The following is a 17,955-nucleotide window of genomic DNA, read 5'->3' as shown; positions in this document are numbered from 1 at the left end:
TCTTTTTGGTTTTTTCTTTTTACTTTGTTTGTCAAGTATTAACCACATTTAAAACACACAAAAAAAAAGCCAATACTTAACTTTAAAATTAGTACAGAGGTGGACAATAAACTCAGCCGTGGTGTCTTTTGTCTTATGCAGTCAGAGAGATTATTGAATGTTTGGGTGGATGTAGTTTCCTCTGTGGTGGGTTACGATGTGCGCCCACCACCCAAGGCTCCGTGGGGCTTGGTGGTGGTGCTAATGTAGGCCCCCGTCCGGATGGGCCTCTGTGGCTTCCAGGGGTGACTACTTGGGTAAGCGGGGGACCTGGCCCCACGAGAGAGTACTTTGCCTTCACTTTCCTCCCCTCCTCATCCCCACTCCATCACACCGTCACACATGCAGGGCTTTGGCGTACAGTTGTTTCACTGAGGTGGGTGTGAGACATTCCTGCTGTGTCCCCTTCTGACCACCTGTACCTCAATTTTATTCCACAATCTATACATCAACATCACTTGTGCTGGGCATGCTGAATGGCGTCCAAGGGATGGTCTGTGTATTCAACCTCTCCTAAGTTGCCGGTGCCCACGTCTCAATTTTAAATACATGTAGATGGTAATGTTTGTTGGCAGGGGCTGTGCTGACACCAATATTTATTATCTACTGTTACTTATACTTATCTAGGTTGTGGATGTGATACTTGCTGTTGTGTACTGTGTTATATTTTTGCTTGTTTTCTTTTCTGCATTTTTCTTCCAGTAGGTAATCCAATGGAATTTACTGTCTTGTGTCACCGTCCCACATCCCCTCTGTTTTTTCCCGTCTTTTGAACGTCTCTTGTCTAACTCTTAATATTTCCTATCAACCAATTATGTTTATTCCTTTGATTTTTACTGCAAATTTAAATTTTACAATAAAATGTTTGATTAAATAGAGATATTTTAAATTTTTAATCAAGTGGAGCAATATTGCAAAGCCATAATGGTCCACTTGAAAAAAAACAAAATCTGTTGGAGAGCCTATACCGCACACTACTGGACATGCGTGCTTTGAGTGTCTGACTCTGTCGACATTCCAAAAACTAGAGGTGAAAACATGTCATTTTGAACATAACAGTCTTGTGCAGAAAAAATGCCGAAGAAGGAGAAGGGGTGAGTTCGTTTTTTACGTATAAACTTTAAATATTAACTTTTAAAATTTGCTAACTAAGTAGTTCATCTCCAATTACATGTAATTGAGTGATCAAGTCTTGTAGCCTAGCCTAAGATATTAGCTAGTTTATTTCTGATTGTAAAAATGTCTTTTTTCTTATGTGTAACACTTAATCTTACATTTATTTCACCATATTATTACTGGGGTTTTTTTCGATAACAGGCTTCGCTATGAGCAAAAACAAAAAAAGATTTGCGCACAGGACTCAGGGAAAGTTGTAGCATACCGCAGAAATTAATTAACACGTGTTCTATAACAGGCACATCTGTTGCTAACAGGCTATGGCTTATAAAAAACCCTGCCTTCTTGGGACCTTTTTGTGCCACTTTTATGTTTTAAATGGCTGCCATTTCCACTGTGTTCAGTGGAATATAACCGAACTTGCCAAAAGATAGTTTTTTACTGTCAATTTTAATATTTCAGGGTGAATATCTTAAATCAATCTAAAATGGCTGAGCAGCAAAAATCCCCACACCCTCCTTCCTAGGGACCGTTTTGTGCCAATTTACTTCCATTATAAACGCTATTTTTCACGGCAAAATAATTACCGTTCAAGTGATCGTCATGATTTCATTTTAGGTTTCGTTTGGGACTAGGGGCCTTGAGTTGTAAATTTTTTATTTGTCCACCAAGTGGCGCCCTTGTTTCACATTTGACGTTTCACATTATATATGAATATATAAATTTTTTATAGCATTTTTTGGGGTGTGGCACTAAACGGTCCCCAGGGTGAAGGGTGTGAATTGAATTAAAAGAAGGCAGGAGGGAATTTTTTAACATCAAGTGCTGCACATTTTCTTCAGGGGCATTGCATTTCACAAAAACATGTTCAAATAGTACTTGAATAGAAACAAAGTTGATAGTTTTGTAATTAGTGGCACTGATTTAAAATTGTTCTCAATTCATTGAGAATATCATACATATTATTTATAAAATGTTATGATTTCATATTCATCAATGATATAAATGACTTTGTAATGTTTTCTTTTTTACATTTAGAGTCTACCGCTTCAGCTTATTTGGGGTATGTGTTTTTTTCTTCTTTACTTTCATATACATTTTCCATGAAAAATAAAACTGAAAATGCTATATCTTCTGTTTTAGAACAAAAATAAACTGATCACAATCAATGAAATTATTGAAACTGTGGAACAGCTGAAAAAACATGGCATGCAACTGGAGGACCATGCACTTCATAAAGAAGGCCCCTGGGGTCAAGTTTGCCTGACACTTGGTATTCAGAATAATAAAAATAACCGCTACAGAATTTGTGATGCATTTCGTCAGGTTAGTTCTTTTCACTTATTTTTAAAAAATATATATTGTATATATTATATATTCTATATTATTATATATATATATTATTTAGTTAAAATCAAATTTATTAAAAATGTATGCCTGTTCTCTACAGAACTTGTCTATACCAGTCGAAGGGGATTCAGATAATGGACAAAAGCCACCAGAGCAGGTTCCATACATAAAATTCTATGTGTTTGATATCAAATATGTTGGTATACCAAATTTTAGTCAATGTGTTACTGTTGAAATTATCCCTAAAATTAATATTGTTACGGGTAATGTCATTTTCAACAGGAAGAACTATCAGCTGCTGCTTCTCTGTCACCGGTCTTCTCCTTGCAGGAGGATGGACAGCTGTCTCCTGAGCAGGTCAGTCTGTCTGTACTATCATAAATTCTCTTCAACGCTTCCATGTCATTACACTAAAGTTACACCTCTCCACTCATGTAATAGCAACCAGAAGAAGAACTATCAGCTGCTGCTTCTCTGTCACCGGTCTTCTCCTTGCAGGAGGATGGACAGCTGTCTCCTGAGCAGGTCAGTCTGTCTGTACTATCATAAATTCTCTTCAACGCTTCCATGTAATTACACTAAAGTTACACCTCTCCACTCATGTAATAGCAACCAGAAGAAGAACTATCAGCTGCCGCTTCTCTGTCACCGGTCTTCTCCTTGCAGGAGGATGGACAGCTGTCTCCTGAGCAGGTCAGTCTGTCTGTACTATCATAAATTCTCTTCAACGCTTCCATGTAATTACACTAAAGTTACACCTCTCCACTCATGTAATAGCAACCAGAAGAAGAACTATCAGCTGCTGCTTCTCTGTCACCGGTCTTCTCCTTGCAGGAGGATGGACAGCTGTCTCCTGAGCAGGTCAGTCTGTCTGTACTATCATAAATTCTCTTCAACGCTTCCATGTCATTACACTAAAGTTACACCTCTCCACTCATGTAATAGCAACCAGAAGAAGAACTATCAGCTGCTGCTTCTCTGTCACCGGTCTTCTCCTTGCAGGAGGATGGACAGCTGTCTCCTGAGCAGGTCAGTCTGTCTGTACTATCATAAATTCTCTTCAACGCTTCCATGTCATTACACTAAAGTTACACCTCTCCACTCATGTAATAGCAACCAGAAGAAGAACTATCAGCTGCCGCTTCTCTGTCACCGGTCTTCTCCTTGCAGGAGGATGGACAGCTGTCTCCTGAGCAGGTCAGTCTGTCTGTACTATCATAAATTCTCTTCAACGCTTCCATGTCATTACACTAAAGTTACACCTCTCCACTCATGTAATAGCAACCAGAAGAAGAACTATCAGCTGCCGCTTCTCTGTCACCGGTCTTCTCCTTGCAGGAGGATGGACAGCTGTCTCCTGAGCAGGTCAGTCTGTCTGTACTATCATAAATTCTCTTCAACGCTTCCATGTCATTACACTAAAGTTACACCTCTCCACTCATGTAATAGCAACCAGAAGAACTATCAGCTGCCGCTTCTCTGTCACCGGTCTTCTCCTTGCAGGAGGATGGACAGCTGTCTCCTGAGCAGGTCAATCATTAAAAATGCTTTCACATAAGTTATGATTGGTACTAGGATCATTGTTTAAATGACCACTTTATATTACATAAAAAATATATTTTTTAAAAAAAATAAACAATTAAATAAAGAATTTTATCAAATGTTGTAACATTGAATGAAATTTATATTTCATGACACTTCTCAACATTAATGTTTGCTATATATTATGACATTACAAACACTGGTTGTTAATATACTTAAAATACACAAGTATTTCAAGTATATTTACTGATATTACAGTAGTTATGTAACATGGACAAAATGTTTTCTCACAAAATAATTTTTTCCTCTTTTTTAGCCTAACAGCAACTCATCCGATGATGGATTCATAAGAGTCAGGGTCCCACTTGCAACAAAATTTTTTTTCCTGAAAAGGAAAGAATGGACTAATATAAAAAATAAGAGATCCCAAAGAGGATACAAGGGACTACAGTGGACAAATCTGATTTCAGACGGAATACGGACTGTGTTTCCATATTGTTCCTTTGCCTTCAAAAGGCACAGAGTCAAGGCTTTGGACTCAGTAAGAAAGGGCCCTTTCTTCTGGTGTCTGGGTTACTGCAGTTTTGAGGATTGTCCAGTCACTGTCACTGTCACTGTAGATAATGAAGAAGATCTAAAGGCAAAAGTCAATTTTCAAGGTTTCGAGTGTGTGCACAACCACTATGAACTAAGAAGAAGACCTGTAAGAGCTCATAAGAGAGATAAAATTGGCCATGAATTGGAAAAACAATTACCTAGAGCCATGTATCTGGAAAAAATGAGCAAAATGGATGATGATGTTGTGCAATCGGGGTGTAGAGATGAAGTTCCAACTCCTCAAGTGTTGAGAAACATAGCCTTGGAAATCAGAAAGAAAAGTCGTCTTCATCATAATGAGATTATGAGTCTCCAGTTAATGGTGGCAAACAAGAAGAACAACCCAGAGGATGTATTGCAGAAAGTAATGTTACATCCAAAATGTGTTTTTTTATGGTCTTCCAGGAGTATTGAGATCTTCCAGAGCCGCTGTCGGGAGGACATCGTGTATTTGGATGCTACAGGAAGTATCATGAAAAAAAGAAAGGGTTCGCCTCCTTTCTATGTTTACGAACTTGTAGTAAGAAATCCACGGAAAACATCCTCCCCCCTACCAGTGGCTACATATTTAACCTGTGACCATACCACTGCCTCAGTCAAATATTTTTTGGAAGCATTTCTGACTGATGTTGCAAGGGCCTTTGGGCGCAAAGCCATCCGTTCACCTTTAATGCTTATGTGTGATGGATCTATGGTCCTAATGCAAGCTATCTGTTTAGCTTTTGCAAAAAAAAATCTCTCTGACACAATGAATCATTATTATAACATCGCTTCGGGGAAAGGAAACAAGGAAGACTTCGAGGTTCCAATTCTTCACAGATGCCTTAGTCATGTTATGAAGAATGCTAAGGAGATCTGTAAAAAGTAGTAAGTGTAGTCCTTTTAATACGGTATTCACTTGTTTGTTTTTTTATTATGACATGTGACATGGCATTTCATTTTTCAATTTGGGAAAACATTATTACTGTTTTGGAAACACTTAAAGACAATTTTTTCTTTAACTGCAGTGCACCAAAGAACTACCATCTTGCAATGCACACTTTTGGAGTGTTCACTACTGCGACTTCATTGAAAGACCTCACTGACATGGTGCAAAGTGCTGCAGTTGTTTTTGGGAGTCCATGTAGTGGTGAGAATGTCGAAAAACATTTTCACAACCTTCAGTTGTTCATGCAGAAAGCCAATGTTGATGTTGATGGCAATGACAGAAACTCAAAAGCTGATGAGGACCTGAAGGTAAACCAAAGTCAATTTTTATTAAAACTAAAGGCTAAACTTTTGCCTCTTATATATCTTTTTAAATACTTTGGAATAGCATAATAATCACAAGTCACAAGTAATTTTAAATGTTTTATACAACATAATGTTGGGTTTTTAGATTATAGATATGAAAGATGAGTGTACACAATGTTCAAATCACATAATTATTCTGTTTTGTCTGTTGGCTAGGGAGTCAAGGGAAACAACCTCTTTGGGAGACATTTTAAGAAGCTCATTTCCAACACATCATTGGAGATGGATGGTGAGGCAAACCCTTACTACAGCAAGGGGCTCATGGAGCACATCAGCAAATATCTTCTTCCTTTTTCTGGATTATGGTCTGCAATAATGTTAGGTAAGCCATTTTAAAGTAAAAAAGTAATTAGTTTATAAAATGAAATTACACACATCAATATTATTCGAATCTTCAAAATCCAAAGGTGACCTTGGAAGACATGGCACTGGGAAAATGTATGAGCAGTACCACAACAAATACAATGCCTTAAGAAAGATCAAGAGACAAGTAAGACACCTGATTTTTAGTATATATACATATTTGTGTGGTGTGATTGAGAAACAGTGGGTCCAGAGGAGTCATCTGTATTGCAGATCATACAACATTGCACACAACAATGTGTATCTTTAAAAGAAATCACAATTAATGATTTCTTAATTTGATTTTTCAGAATATCACTGAGAATAATAAAACGCAGGGGATAATGGAGAAGAGCCAGTGGGATCTGAAACATATCCGTCTACGTTCGGGAAGGCTCACCAGGCTGGATGACTTTGTTGTCCAGTATCAAATCAGTCACACAGCGCTGCTGAAGGAGTACGAAGACTCAAAAAGAATGCTTCAAAGAAAGGTTTGCAAAATGACTGGCTGATGTCCATCAATGCTTTGCCGTTTCAAAATGGAACATTACAAAAAAGTGTTCTTGATGTGGTGGGATATTGAGGTGCCCCACATTGTGATGTTATAGCTTGTTTGCACCTGTGTGTCTTACTGGACATTTTTGTGTGTTTTGGTGTATTGTAAATTAAGGAAAATGTTGTCACAGCATTTCACTTGTAATTCCTAAACAATGTTCAATGACTCATATTTTTGGTTCAGAAATTTCGAGTGGACGAAGAAAAATGGAAGGAACGTCGCCAAAAAAAGAAGGGGAGATATGTAACAGTACTCCGCAAGCCATTTCCTTTCAAGAGATCTTCAAAGATGGTATAAAATGTTGCGCAAATTTATCTTTCATATATAAAGACCAATATTTTGCATAACATTTTTTGTATTTCTTGTACACAATATTTATATAGGTTGCTTCCTCTATGGCCCCGAGTTCCCCTGTGCAGACTGCTAAAGTTGAGGATGTCACCTTAGAAAATCCAGAATTACAGGTAGGATTGACAACTGCTAACATAAAGGATTCATCAAAGTAATAGTTATGCCTTCTTTTTCCATAGAAGATCCTTTCCATGACACAGTAATCAGTCATGGACACGTGTATGAAGGTCAAATCTTATGTAGTTACATGTTGATATTCATGTTCAACTCATTCGATGTGAATATCCAGGATTTTGGTTGACTAGTTGTAACCTTAACTTAAGTGGGAGGCACCAAAATTCAAAATGAATGCAGTGATCACATGGTAAATTTTGGGAATAACTAAATAAATAAATATTTTTTCCTCAGTAGAAACTGAATGGGAAAAAGCATTCGGGAACATAGTTAGAGTATGGGAAAATTAACTTTGCAAGTGTTGCCATTACAGCTTTGAGTTTATATAGTTACCAATGCTCAAGGGTGGCTGTAGCTCAGGTGGTAGAGCAGGTCATCTACTGATTTGAAGTTTGTTGGTTTGATTACTGGCTTCTCCTAGTCTGCATACCAAAAATCCAAGATACTAACCATAAATTGCTCTCCAGTGCATCCATCGATTGTGTGTGAATGTTACTTAGAACACACTTAGAAAAATCTGCTTGGGTGAATGCACAAGTTGTGTAAATCGCTTTGAATGCTCAGAAGAGTAGAAAAGTGCTTTATAAGAACCAGTTCATTTACCATTCAAGACTTGGAGTGATACATTTTGAATGAATTTTACAAAGACATATTGTTAATAACAGTCCATAAACTTTTGTTAGAAATAACAAAATCATGTTCAATAGCTGGTAAGATCGTATGTTAAGTGTGTTTTTCTTGAATGAGGAGGTCCTGTCTTTGTGGAAGAAAAGAGACACAGAGGTTGTGGTTTCTGTGCTTCCCTCAACAAACCATGGTACGTCCATAATTATCCGCCACAGTGATCTGCGAACCCTTCGACCACACCTGTGGCTAACAGGCGAGGTATATCAATGATTAATTTAAGCACTCATAACCACAATAATTCGAATGTGTAATGTAATTAAATTAAAAGGACATTATCATGTAATTATTTATCATTAACACAATTTAAAGTATATAAATTACATAGCTTTGTGTTTATGAAAATTCTTTACGTAGGTAATTGAAGGGCTTTTTCATTGTCTGGCAAAAAAGGAGCAAAAAGGGGATCTACATTATGAACCATTACACAGCGGGATTGATTCTGTTTGGTGATCGGACACAGCTTTCTCGCCAAAGCTTGCGGAACGTAAGATGACTGTCCAATGTCCATATAATTATGTCCAAATACATTTAGAAAGAATTACTGATTGAATGCTAATAGAATTCCACAAACTGTAAGAAATACATAAATTTTTTCTGACAGGTAAACTTCGATCAGTACCAGGCCATTGTCACGTTTGTTAACATTAAAAATGTACACTGGAAGTTTCTGGTAAGCAACAATATTATAACTTTAAAGTCTGTGTATTTTTTTAATGACGATATATTAATATTGTTTTAATTATTTATCTTTGCTACAGTTCATCAATGCAGTGAATCACACTGTTTATCTCCTTGATCCTTCCCCAAGTTCATCAGAGGAGGAAGACTCTAAACTCGCTGCACGTAAATTCAGGTACTTAGGCTTCAACACATTTTGTTATATGCAAATAGGCTTTACAAGTTAGTTTACTACAACTGCATTTTTGTAGAAGCTTTTTGTACCTGGCCCCACAATGCGTGTTTCTCTGTTGGCATCCTCTTGGCCAGGTCTCATTTGCAAAATAAATCAGTACGGTTAAATAAAAATTATCAGGTGAACAAATTATTAAGACAATAATTCTGATGGCAAAAGAGCCAAAAGAGACAGGCCAAAAAATAAATCAATAAAAAATAAATAAAATTCTCTTTAATTCTGTAAAATATGTTTTTTTTAAAATTAGGAAATATGACATATACCAAATTGTATAATGCTTTGTAAAATTTTGTGCAGTGATTACTTAAAAATGAGGAGAACCTGCCACGCAAAAACAGAATGGGTGGACATTAAATGGAAGGGAGGTGTCTTGACCCATCCAGTGCAGAAGGATGGCTTCAGCTGTGGAGTATTGGTGGTGATGGTAAGTGATGATAATATACATTTGTATATAATTTCTTACTTGTTTGCCATACCATCATGCCATGTTCAGAAGAATATCCACATCCATAACAGTAGCTGTAATATATATGAATACATCTAATTCTAAATTTCACATGATACTGCACAAATTAAGTATATGGTTAATACTTTGGTGCCCTAAGTCATGCAGATTTTGGGACATACTCTTTTTAGGATTTGCAAATATTAAGGCTGCACAGCGATTGCAGATAGTACTTATACTTTAAAGAGAGCAAGTCACCGTCTGGAATTATTTCCTGTGTCATAATGGTGCATTATCAGTAATCTCATTCTCTCACTGAGCACGCTCTGGTGAATGGCTAGCACATCATGATGCAGGTGGTATGTATTGTCCAGCATTGTGGTTAACTTGGAAAACATCCACATCTCTGACAGCACCTTACGAGACTTATGGGACACCCTGTGGACTCACTTTATTGAGTCTCTGTGGCACTAGCATAACACAGGTTGCGACTCTCCACACCATTTTTATAGAATATACTGAGTATTGCCCAACAGATGTTAAAAGAAGTCAGCTGCCCACACATTGGAAGCAGACTATATCTAATAACTAGTAACTAGAGATGTTCCCTATTTCAGTTATTCATCAGCATCTAAGAATATACTGGCCCTCTGGCCCTTACTGTAGAGTGGAGTGTTATTTTTAACCCTGTCCATTTTGTTCTCTATGTTTACAAGGTATATCACATAGTTATTCATCCACGATGTCCATTTCAACAACTGAGTGTTAGAAGTTACCTGGTGTTCATAAAGACTTAAATCTATTTATTGCTCTTTGTTTTTCATACTGTTTATGCAAGATTATAAACATCAGAAATTTTATATTGAGCAGAATTGTGGGGTTTTTTTTCACAATTAAAATTTTGAGTATTTCTCGGTAGATGGCACGGGCAGTGATGAAAGTATTTCCAGATTTGCCCGTCATGAAATTTAAAACATCAAAAGAGAAAATGGCAGAGGAAAGAAAATTGATGGCTGTGGAGATACTACAAGCATCAGGTTGGTTTGGGGGTGAATAAGAGAGAAAATGTGTGTGTGTATATATATATGTATTTGAATGTATATGTGTGTGTGTGTAGATTGAAATGTATTATTCTGTTAGTAGTATTATTATAGTGCACAATGGCACTTTATGCTGTGGTCTAATCGATAGAAATTTTTAAGTACACTGTTTAACATATGCATAAATTGGCCTTCAAACGAATGTCTATATAATGTGTTTTGATCCTGTATTTTAGTTTTTGACACTAACAGCAACTGTGCCATGTGTTCGCTGACCAAGCCACCTGGATCAGGACCTTCAATGATGAACTGGGTGAGTTGGAGGGAATTTGAATTTCTCAAAAATGTGTAAAAGACTTTGACTATAAATGGGTTTTTTTGCTTTGTCTGTTTAACTTTAAATAGATACAATGTGACGCCTGTCAAAGATGGTACCATGAACAGTGCCTTGACATGACCAACAATGACTTTCAAAAAGCAAAGGAAGAACCGTGGAATTGTCTCCTGTGCTGTTAAACCACAGACTTATTGGATGCTTGTGTCAAAATATTTGAAGACGTACTCTGTTGTCTCCACCAAAGTGATAATTTGAGCAACATAATACGGTGAAACGTTTTCATACATATTTCATTCACATTTCCGTGATGTTCTCATTTACATTTAAAGCACATTTAATGTTATCATGACTGCACCTTTTGTAATTTACAATTTATTCTCCTTGTATCGAGCTGTTCCCTTTTTCTGGGTTTTGTTTTCCAAGATAAACAGATTTACCTATGTTACTTTTATGAAAATAGTTATATTTCATAACATTACAAATACAAAGAAAAGATTGTGTCATTAATATGTAAAGAAAAGAAATCCACTTCAGTAAATTTTAATAAATAAAATCAGAATGACTTGATATTGATATGGTGTCACTGTGGGGTTGTATACTGTTGATCTAAGGTGGAATTACCCTGTGGAAACAAGAATTTTTCATTTTAGAGCATTTTGAATCGTTAGAAGATTAAGTCAAATATCGGCAATTTCAAAGGGCCATTACTATGAAAAGCAAAATCAGAATGACTTGATATTGATATGGTATCACTGTGGGGTTGTATACTGTTGATCTAAGGTGGAATTATCCTGTGGAAACAGGAATTTTCCATTTTAGAGCATTTTGAAATCACAGAAAGTTAGGTCAATTATGGACAATTTGAAAAGTCTTTTATTTTTGAAAACAAAATCAGAATGACTTGATATTGATATGGTATCACTGCGGGGTTGTATACTGTTGATCGAAAGTGGAATTACCCTGTGGAAACAGGAATTTTCCATTTTAGAGCATTTTGAAATTACTGAAAGGTAGGTCAATTATGGACAATTTGAAAGGGCTTTTATTTTTGAAAGCAAAATCAGAATGACTTGATATTTATATGGTGTCACTGTGGGGTTGTATACTGTTGATCTAAAGTGGAATTACCCTGTGGAAACAGCAAAATTCTATTTAAGAGCATTTTGAAATCACTGAAAGTTAGGTCAATTATGGACAATTTGAAAAATCTTTTATTTTGGAAGGCATAATCAGAATGACTTGATATTGATATGGTATCACCGTGGGGTTGTATACTGTTGATCTGGAGTGGAATTACCCTGTGGAAACAAGAATTTTTCATTTTAGAGCATTTTGAAATCACTGAAAGTTAGGTCAATTATGGACAATTTGAAAGGGCTTTTATTTTTGAAAACAAAATCAGAATGACTTGATATTTATATGGTGTCACTGTGGGGTTGTATACTGTTGATCTAAAGTGGAATTACCCTGTGGAAACAGCAAAATTCTATTTAAGAGCATTTTGAAATCACTGAAAGTTAGGTCAATTGTGGACAATTTGAAAGGGCTTTTATTTTTGAAAGCAAAATCAGAATGACTTGATATTGATATGGTATCACCGTGGGGTTGTATACTGTTGATCTAAAGTGGAATTACCCTGTGGAAACAGCAAAATTCTATTTAAGAGCATTTTGAAATCACTGAAAGTTAGGTCAATTATGGACAATTTGAAAAGGCTTTTAATTTGGAAGGCATAATCAGAATGACTTGATATTGATATGGTATCACTGTGAGGTTGTATACTGTTGATCTAAGGTGGAATTATCCTGTGGAAACAGGAATTTTCCATTTTAGAGCATTTTGAAATCACTGAAAGTTAGGTCAATTGTGGACAATTTGAAAGGGCTTTTATTTTTGAAAGCAAAATCAGAATGACTTGATATTTATATGGTGTCACTGTGGGGTTGTATACTGTTGATCTAAAGTGGAATTACCCTGTGGAAACAGCAAAATTCTATTTAAGAGCATTTTGAAATCACTGAAAGTTAGGTCAATTGTGGACAATTTGAAAAGGCTTTTATTTTTGAAAGCAAAATCAGAATGACTTGATATTGATATGGTATCACCGTGGGGTTGTATACTGTTGATCTAAAGTGGAATTACCCTGTGGAAACAGCAAAATTCTATTTAAGAGCATTTTGAAATCACTGAAAGTTAGGTCAATTATGGACAATTTGAAAAATCTTTTATTTTGGAAGGCATAATCAGAATGACTTGATATTGATATGGTATCACCGTGGGGTTGTATACTGTTGATCTGGAGTGGAATTACCCTGTGGAAACAAGAATTTTTCATTTTAGAGCATTTTGAAATCACTGAAAGTTAGGTCAATTATGGACAATTTGAAAGGGCTTTTATTTTTGAAAGCAAAATCAGAATGACTTGATATTTATATGGTGTCACTGTGGGGTTGTATACTGTTGATCTAAAGTGGAATTACCCTGTGGAAACAGCAAAATTCTATTTAAGAGCATTTTGAAATCAATGAAAGTTAGGTCAATTGTGGACAATTTGAAAGGGCTTTTATTTTTGAAAGCAAAATCAGAATGACTTGATATTGATATGGTATCACCGTGGGGTTGTATACTGTTGATCTAAAGTGGAATTACCCTGTGGAAACAGCAAAATTCTATTTAAGAGCATTTTGAAATCACTGAAAGTTAGGTCAATTATGGACAATTTGAAAAGGCTTTTAATTTGGAAGGCATAATCAGAATGACTTGATATTGATATGGTGTCACCGTGGGGTTGTATACTGTTGATCTAAGGTGGAATTATCCTGTGGAAACAGGAATTTTCCATTTTAGAGCATTTTGAAATCACTGAAAGTTAGGTCAATTGTGGACAATTTGAAAGGGCTTTTATTTTTGAAAGCAAAATCAGAATGACTTGATATTGATATGGTATCACTATGGGGCTTTATACTGTAAATACAGAGTGGAATTATCCTGTGGAAACAGGAATTTTCCATTTTAGAGCATTTTGAAATCACTGAAAGTTAGGTCAATTATGGACAATTTGAAAGGGCTTTTATTTTTGAAAGCAAAATCAGAATGACTTGATATTGATATGGTATCACTGTGAGGTTGTATACTGTTGATCTAAGGTGGAATTACCCTGTGGAAACAAGAATTTTTCATTTTAGAGCATTTTGAAATCACTGAAAGGTAGGTCAATTATGGACAATTTGAAAAGGCTTTTATTTTTGAAAGCAAAATCAGAATGACTTGATATTGATATGGTATCACTGTGAGGTTGTATACTATTGATCTAAAGTGGAATTACCCTGTGGAAACAAGAATTTTTAATTTTAGAGCATTTTGAAATCACAGAAAGTTAGGTCAATTGTGGACAATTTGAAAGGGCTTTTATTTTTGAAAGCAAAATCAGAATGACTTGATATTGATATGGTATCACTGTGAGGTTGTATACTGTTGATCTAAGGTGGAATTACCCTGTGGAAACAAGAATTTTTCATTTTAGAGCATTTTGAAATCACAGAAAGTTAGGTCAATTGTGGACAATTTGAAAGGGCTTTTATTTTTGAAAGCAAAATCAGAATGACTTGATATTGATATGGTATCACTGTGAGGTTGTATACTGTTGATCTAAAGTGGAATTACCCTGTGGAAACAAGAATTTTTCATTTTAGAGCATTTTGAAATCACTGAAAGGTAGGTCAACTATGGACAATTTGAAAAGTCTTTTATTTTTGAAAGCAAAATCAGAATGACTTGATATTGATATGGTATCACTGTGGGGCTGTATACTGTAAATACAGAGTGGAATTACCCTGTGGAAACAAGAATTTTTCATTTTAGAGCATTTTGAAATCACAGAAAGTTAGGTCAATTGTGGACAATTTGAAAGGGCTTTTATTTTTGAAAGCAAAATCAGAATGACTTGATATTGATATGGTATCACTGTGAGGTTGTATACTGTTGATCTAAAGTGGAATTACCCTGTGGAAACAAGAATTTTTCATTTTAGAGCATTTTGAATCGTTAGAAGATTAAGTCAAATATCGGCAATTTCAAAGGGCCATTACTATGAAAAGCAAAATCAGAATGAATTGATATTGATATGGTATCACCGTGGGGTTGTATACTGTTGATCTAAAGTGGAATTGCCCTGTGGAAACAAGAATTTTTCATTTTAGAGCATTTTGAAATCACAGAAAGTTAGGTCAATTATGGACAATTTGAAAGGGCTTTTATTTTTGAAAGCAAAATCAGAATGACTTGATATTGATATGGTATCACCGTGGGGTTGTATACTGTTGATCTAAAGTGGAATTACCCTGTGGAAACAGCAAAATTCTATTTAAGAGCATTTTGAAATCACTGAAAGTTAGGTCAATTATGGACAATTTGAAAAGGCTTTTATTTTTGAAAGCAAAATCAGAATGACTTGATATTGATATGGTATCACCGTGGGGTTGTATACTGTTGATCTAAAGTGGAATTACCCTGTGGAAACAGGAATTTTCCATTTTAGAGCATTTTGAAATCACTGAAAGGTAGGTCAACTATGGACAATTTGAAAAGTCTTTTATTTTGGAAGGCATAATCAGAATGACTTGATATTGATATGGTATCACCGTGGGGTTGTATACTGTTGATCTAAAGTGGAATTACCCTGTGGAAACAGGAATTTTCCATTTTAGAGCATTTAGAAATCACTGAAAGGTAGGTCAACTATGGACAATTTGAAAAGTCTTTTATTTTGGAAGGCATAATCAGAATGACTTGATATTGATATGGTGTCACTGTGGGGTTGTATACTATTGATCTAAAGTGGAATTACCCTGTGGAAACAAGAATTTTTCATTTTAGAGCATTTTGAAATCAATGAAAGTTAGGTCAATTATGGACAATTTGAAAAGTCTTTTATTTTGGAAGGCATAATCAGAATGACTTGATATTGATATGGTAACATCATGAGGTTGTATACTGTTGATCTAAAGTGGAATTACCCTGTGGAAACAGGAATTTTCCATTTTAGAGCATTTTGAAATCACTGAAAGGTAGGTCAACTATGGACAATTTGAAAAGGCTTTTATTTTTGAAAGCAAAATCAGAATGACTTGATATTGATATGGTAACATCATGAGGTTGTATACTGTTGATCTAAAGTGGAATTACCCTGTGGAAACAGGAATTTTCCATTTTAGAGCATTTTGAAATCACTGAAAGGTAGGTCAACTATGGACAATTTGAAAAGGCTTTTATTTTTGAAAGCAAAATCAGAATGACTTGATATTGATATGGTATCACTGCGGGGTTGTATACTGTTGATCTAAAGTGGAATTACCCTGTGGAAACAAGAATTTTTCATTTTAGAGCATTTTGAATCGTTAGGAGATTAAGTCAAATATCGGCAATTTCAAAGGGCCATTACTATGAAAAGCAAAATCAGACTGACTTGATATTGATATGGTATTACTGTGAAAAAGACTGCGGTTGGAAAGTGTTGATACAAAGTTCAAATAGTATTTGGAAATACGACTTTTGCTTTTAAGAGCATTATGAATTCATTGAAAGAGTAGTTCAAAAATGAAGATTCACAGGGCTTTTACTTTGAAATCCAAAATAAGATGGCCTTGACAGGGCACAATTAGGGTACAAGGCTGTGTCATGTAGATCTAACATTAGAGTTTCTAAAAAAAAAAAAAAAAGGCCTAAATTATATGTTATTATGTTCTTAACATATCTGTTAATTCACTCGAAGTTGGCTTTTATTTTGAAATCTGGTTTCCACATCCATTCCCGTAATACTTTGAATACACAGGGAACGTAAAATCAACTGGAGGCTGGCTTGACTGCAAGTCTCGAATTGGAGGCTGGCTTGACACCAGTCCCCACTTTACTTGTGTTAACCCATAATAAAGTCATTAAAGAACCAAACTTCATGAATGTTTTTTGTGACAAAGAAGTATCTGTTCCAATCACTCTATCAGACAAAAATCAGAGTTTTAGAAATAACGGGACACTCGGTAGAGCCATTATATTATATTGTTTACAAGTGTATGTAAACTTTTGACCACAACTGTATATATATTCACCCTCAGGTTAAAGTATTATTTTGTGTTGAAGAGTGTATTTATCTATCTATCTATACATCTATAAATAGCTATGTTCAAACCAAAGCAGATAGTTAAATACTATAATTTTTTATAAGCTTAGTTACTCAGGGTTTTTACTGTTCTATTACCTTAATTGTGCAGCACCCGGTCCCCTTATCCTATAGCTGTGGAACTTTAGAACTTTTTCTCTTTATCTTTTTCTAATAAGTTTGTAATAAGTTTCTTTTACTAATATTAAGCTCTAGAGGTGGGAATCACCATACATCCCACGATACGATATTATCACAGTACTTAACGCACGATACGATATTATTGCAATTTTTTTAAATATTTTGCGATATTCAGATTCTGTACATAAAGGTAAACTTTATCAATATTCATATCTAATATCAAAGTCTCACACTCAGTCTTTCTCTCATTTCAGTCAGTTTTATTGTTGACAAACTGAACAGTTTGTATTACAGTCTAGTCCAACTTAACTGAATGCAACCATCTGGTACAATTATAGCTATTCTGAACTATGCAATTTCTGAAAACTATGAAGCCCATTCAGCAACTGAAGAATTTGAAAGTAAATTAAAACAAAATATAATTTTACATTAAATAAAAAAGTCCATCCATCCATTTTCATCCGCTTTATCCGAGGCCGGGTCGCGGGGGCAGCAGCCTAAGCACAGAGGCCCAGACCTCCCTCTCCCCAGCCACCTCCTCCAGCTTATCCGGGGGAATACCAAGGCGTTCCCAGGCCAGCCGAGAGATATAATCTCTCCAGCGTGTCCTGGGTCTGCCCCGGGGCCTCCTCCCGGTGGGACATGCCTCGAACACCTCGCCCAGGAGGCGCCCAGGGGGCATCCTTGTCAGATGCCCGAACCACCTCAGCTGACTCCTTTCGATGTGGAGCAGCAGCGGCTCTACTCTGAGCCCCTCCCGGATGGCCGAACTTCTCACCCTATCTCTAAGGGAGAGGCCAGCCACTGTCGTGATTCGTTCGTTGGATCAGAGGAGAAAACGCAGACTGCTCCAGTTTCAGGTGTCAATAATAGTGATC

General features: G+C 35.9%; 1 protein-coding gene and 1 long non-coding RNA gene across 2 annotated transcripts in view; one reads left to right on the top strand and one right to left on the bottom strand.

Moving 5' to 3' along the window:
- Positions 1-17,955, bottom strand: part of LOC309695570 (uncharacterized protein) — a 212,766-nt gene that overhangs the window by 101,069 nt on the left and 93,742 nt on the right. The window lies entirely within an intron of this gene.
- On the top strand, positions 5,825-6,427 carry LOC309695604. The gene is made up of 3 exons (XR_014273191.1): positions 5,825-5,880; positions 6,094-6,259; positions 6,345-6,427. It is a non-coding gene; the product is annotated as an uncharacterized lncRNA (long non-coding RNA).

Source organism: Aulonocara stuartgranti, assembly GCF_965226115.1.
Source record: "Aulonocara stuartgranti genome assembly, chromosome: 19".
NCBI classification, from domain to species: Eukaryota; Metazoa; Chordata; class Actinopteri; order Cichliformes; family Cichlidae; genus Aulonocara; species Aulonocara stuartgranti.
The sequence above is the reverse complement of the archived record's forward strand: the minus strand, read 5'-3'. Positions and strand labels throughout refer to the sequence as shown.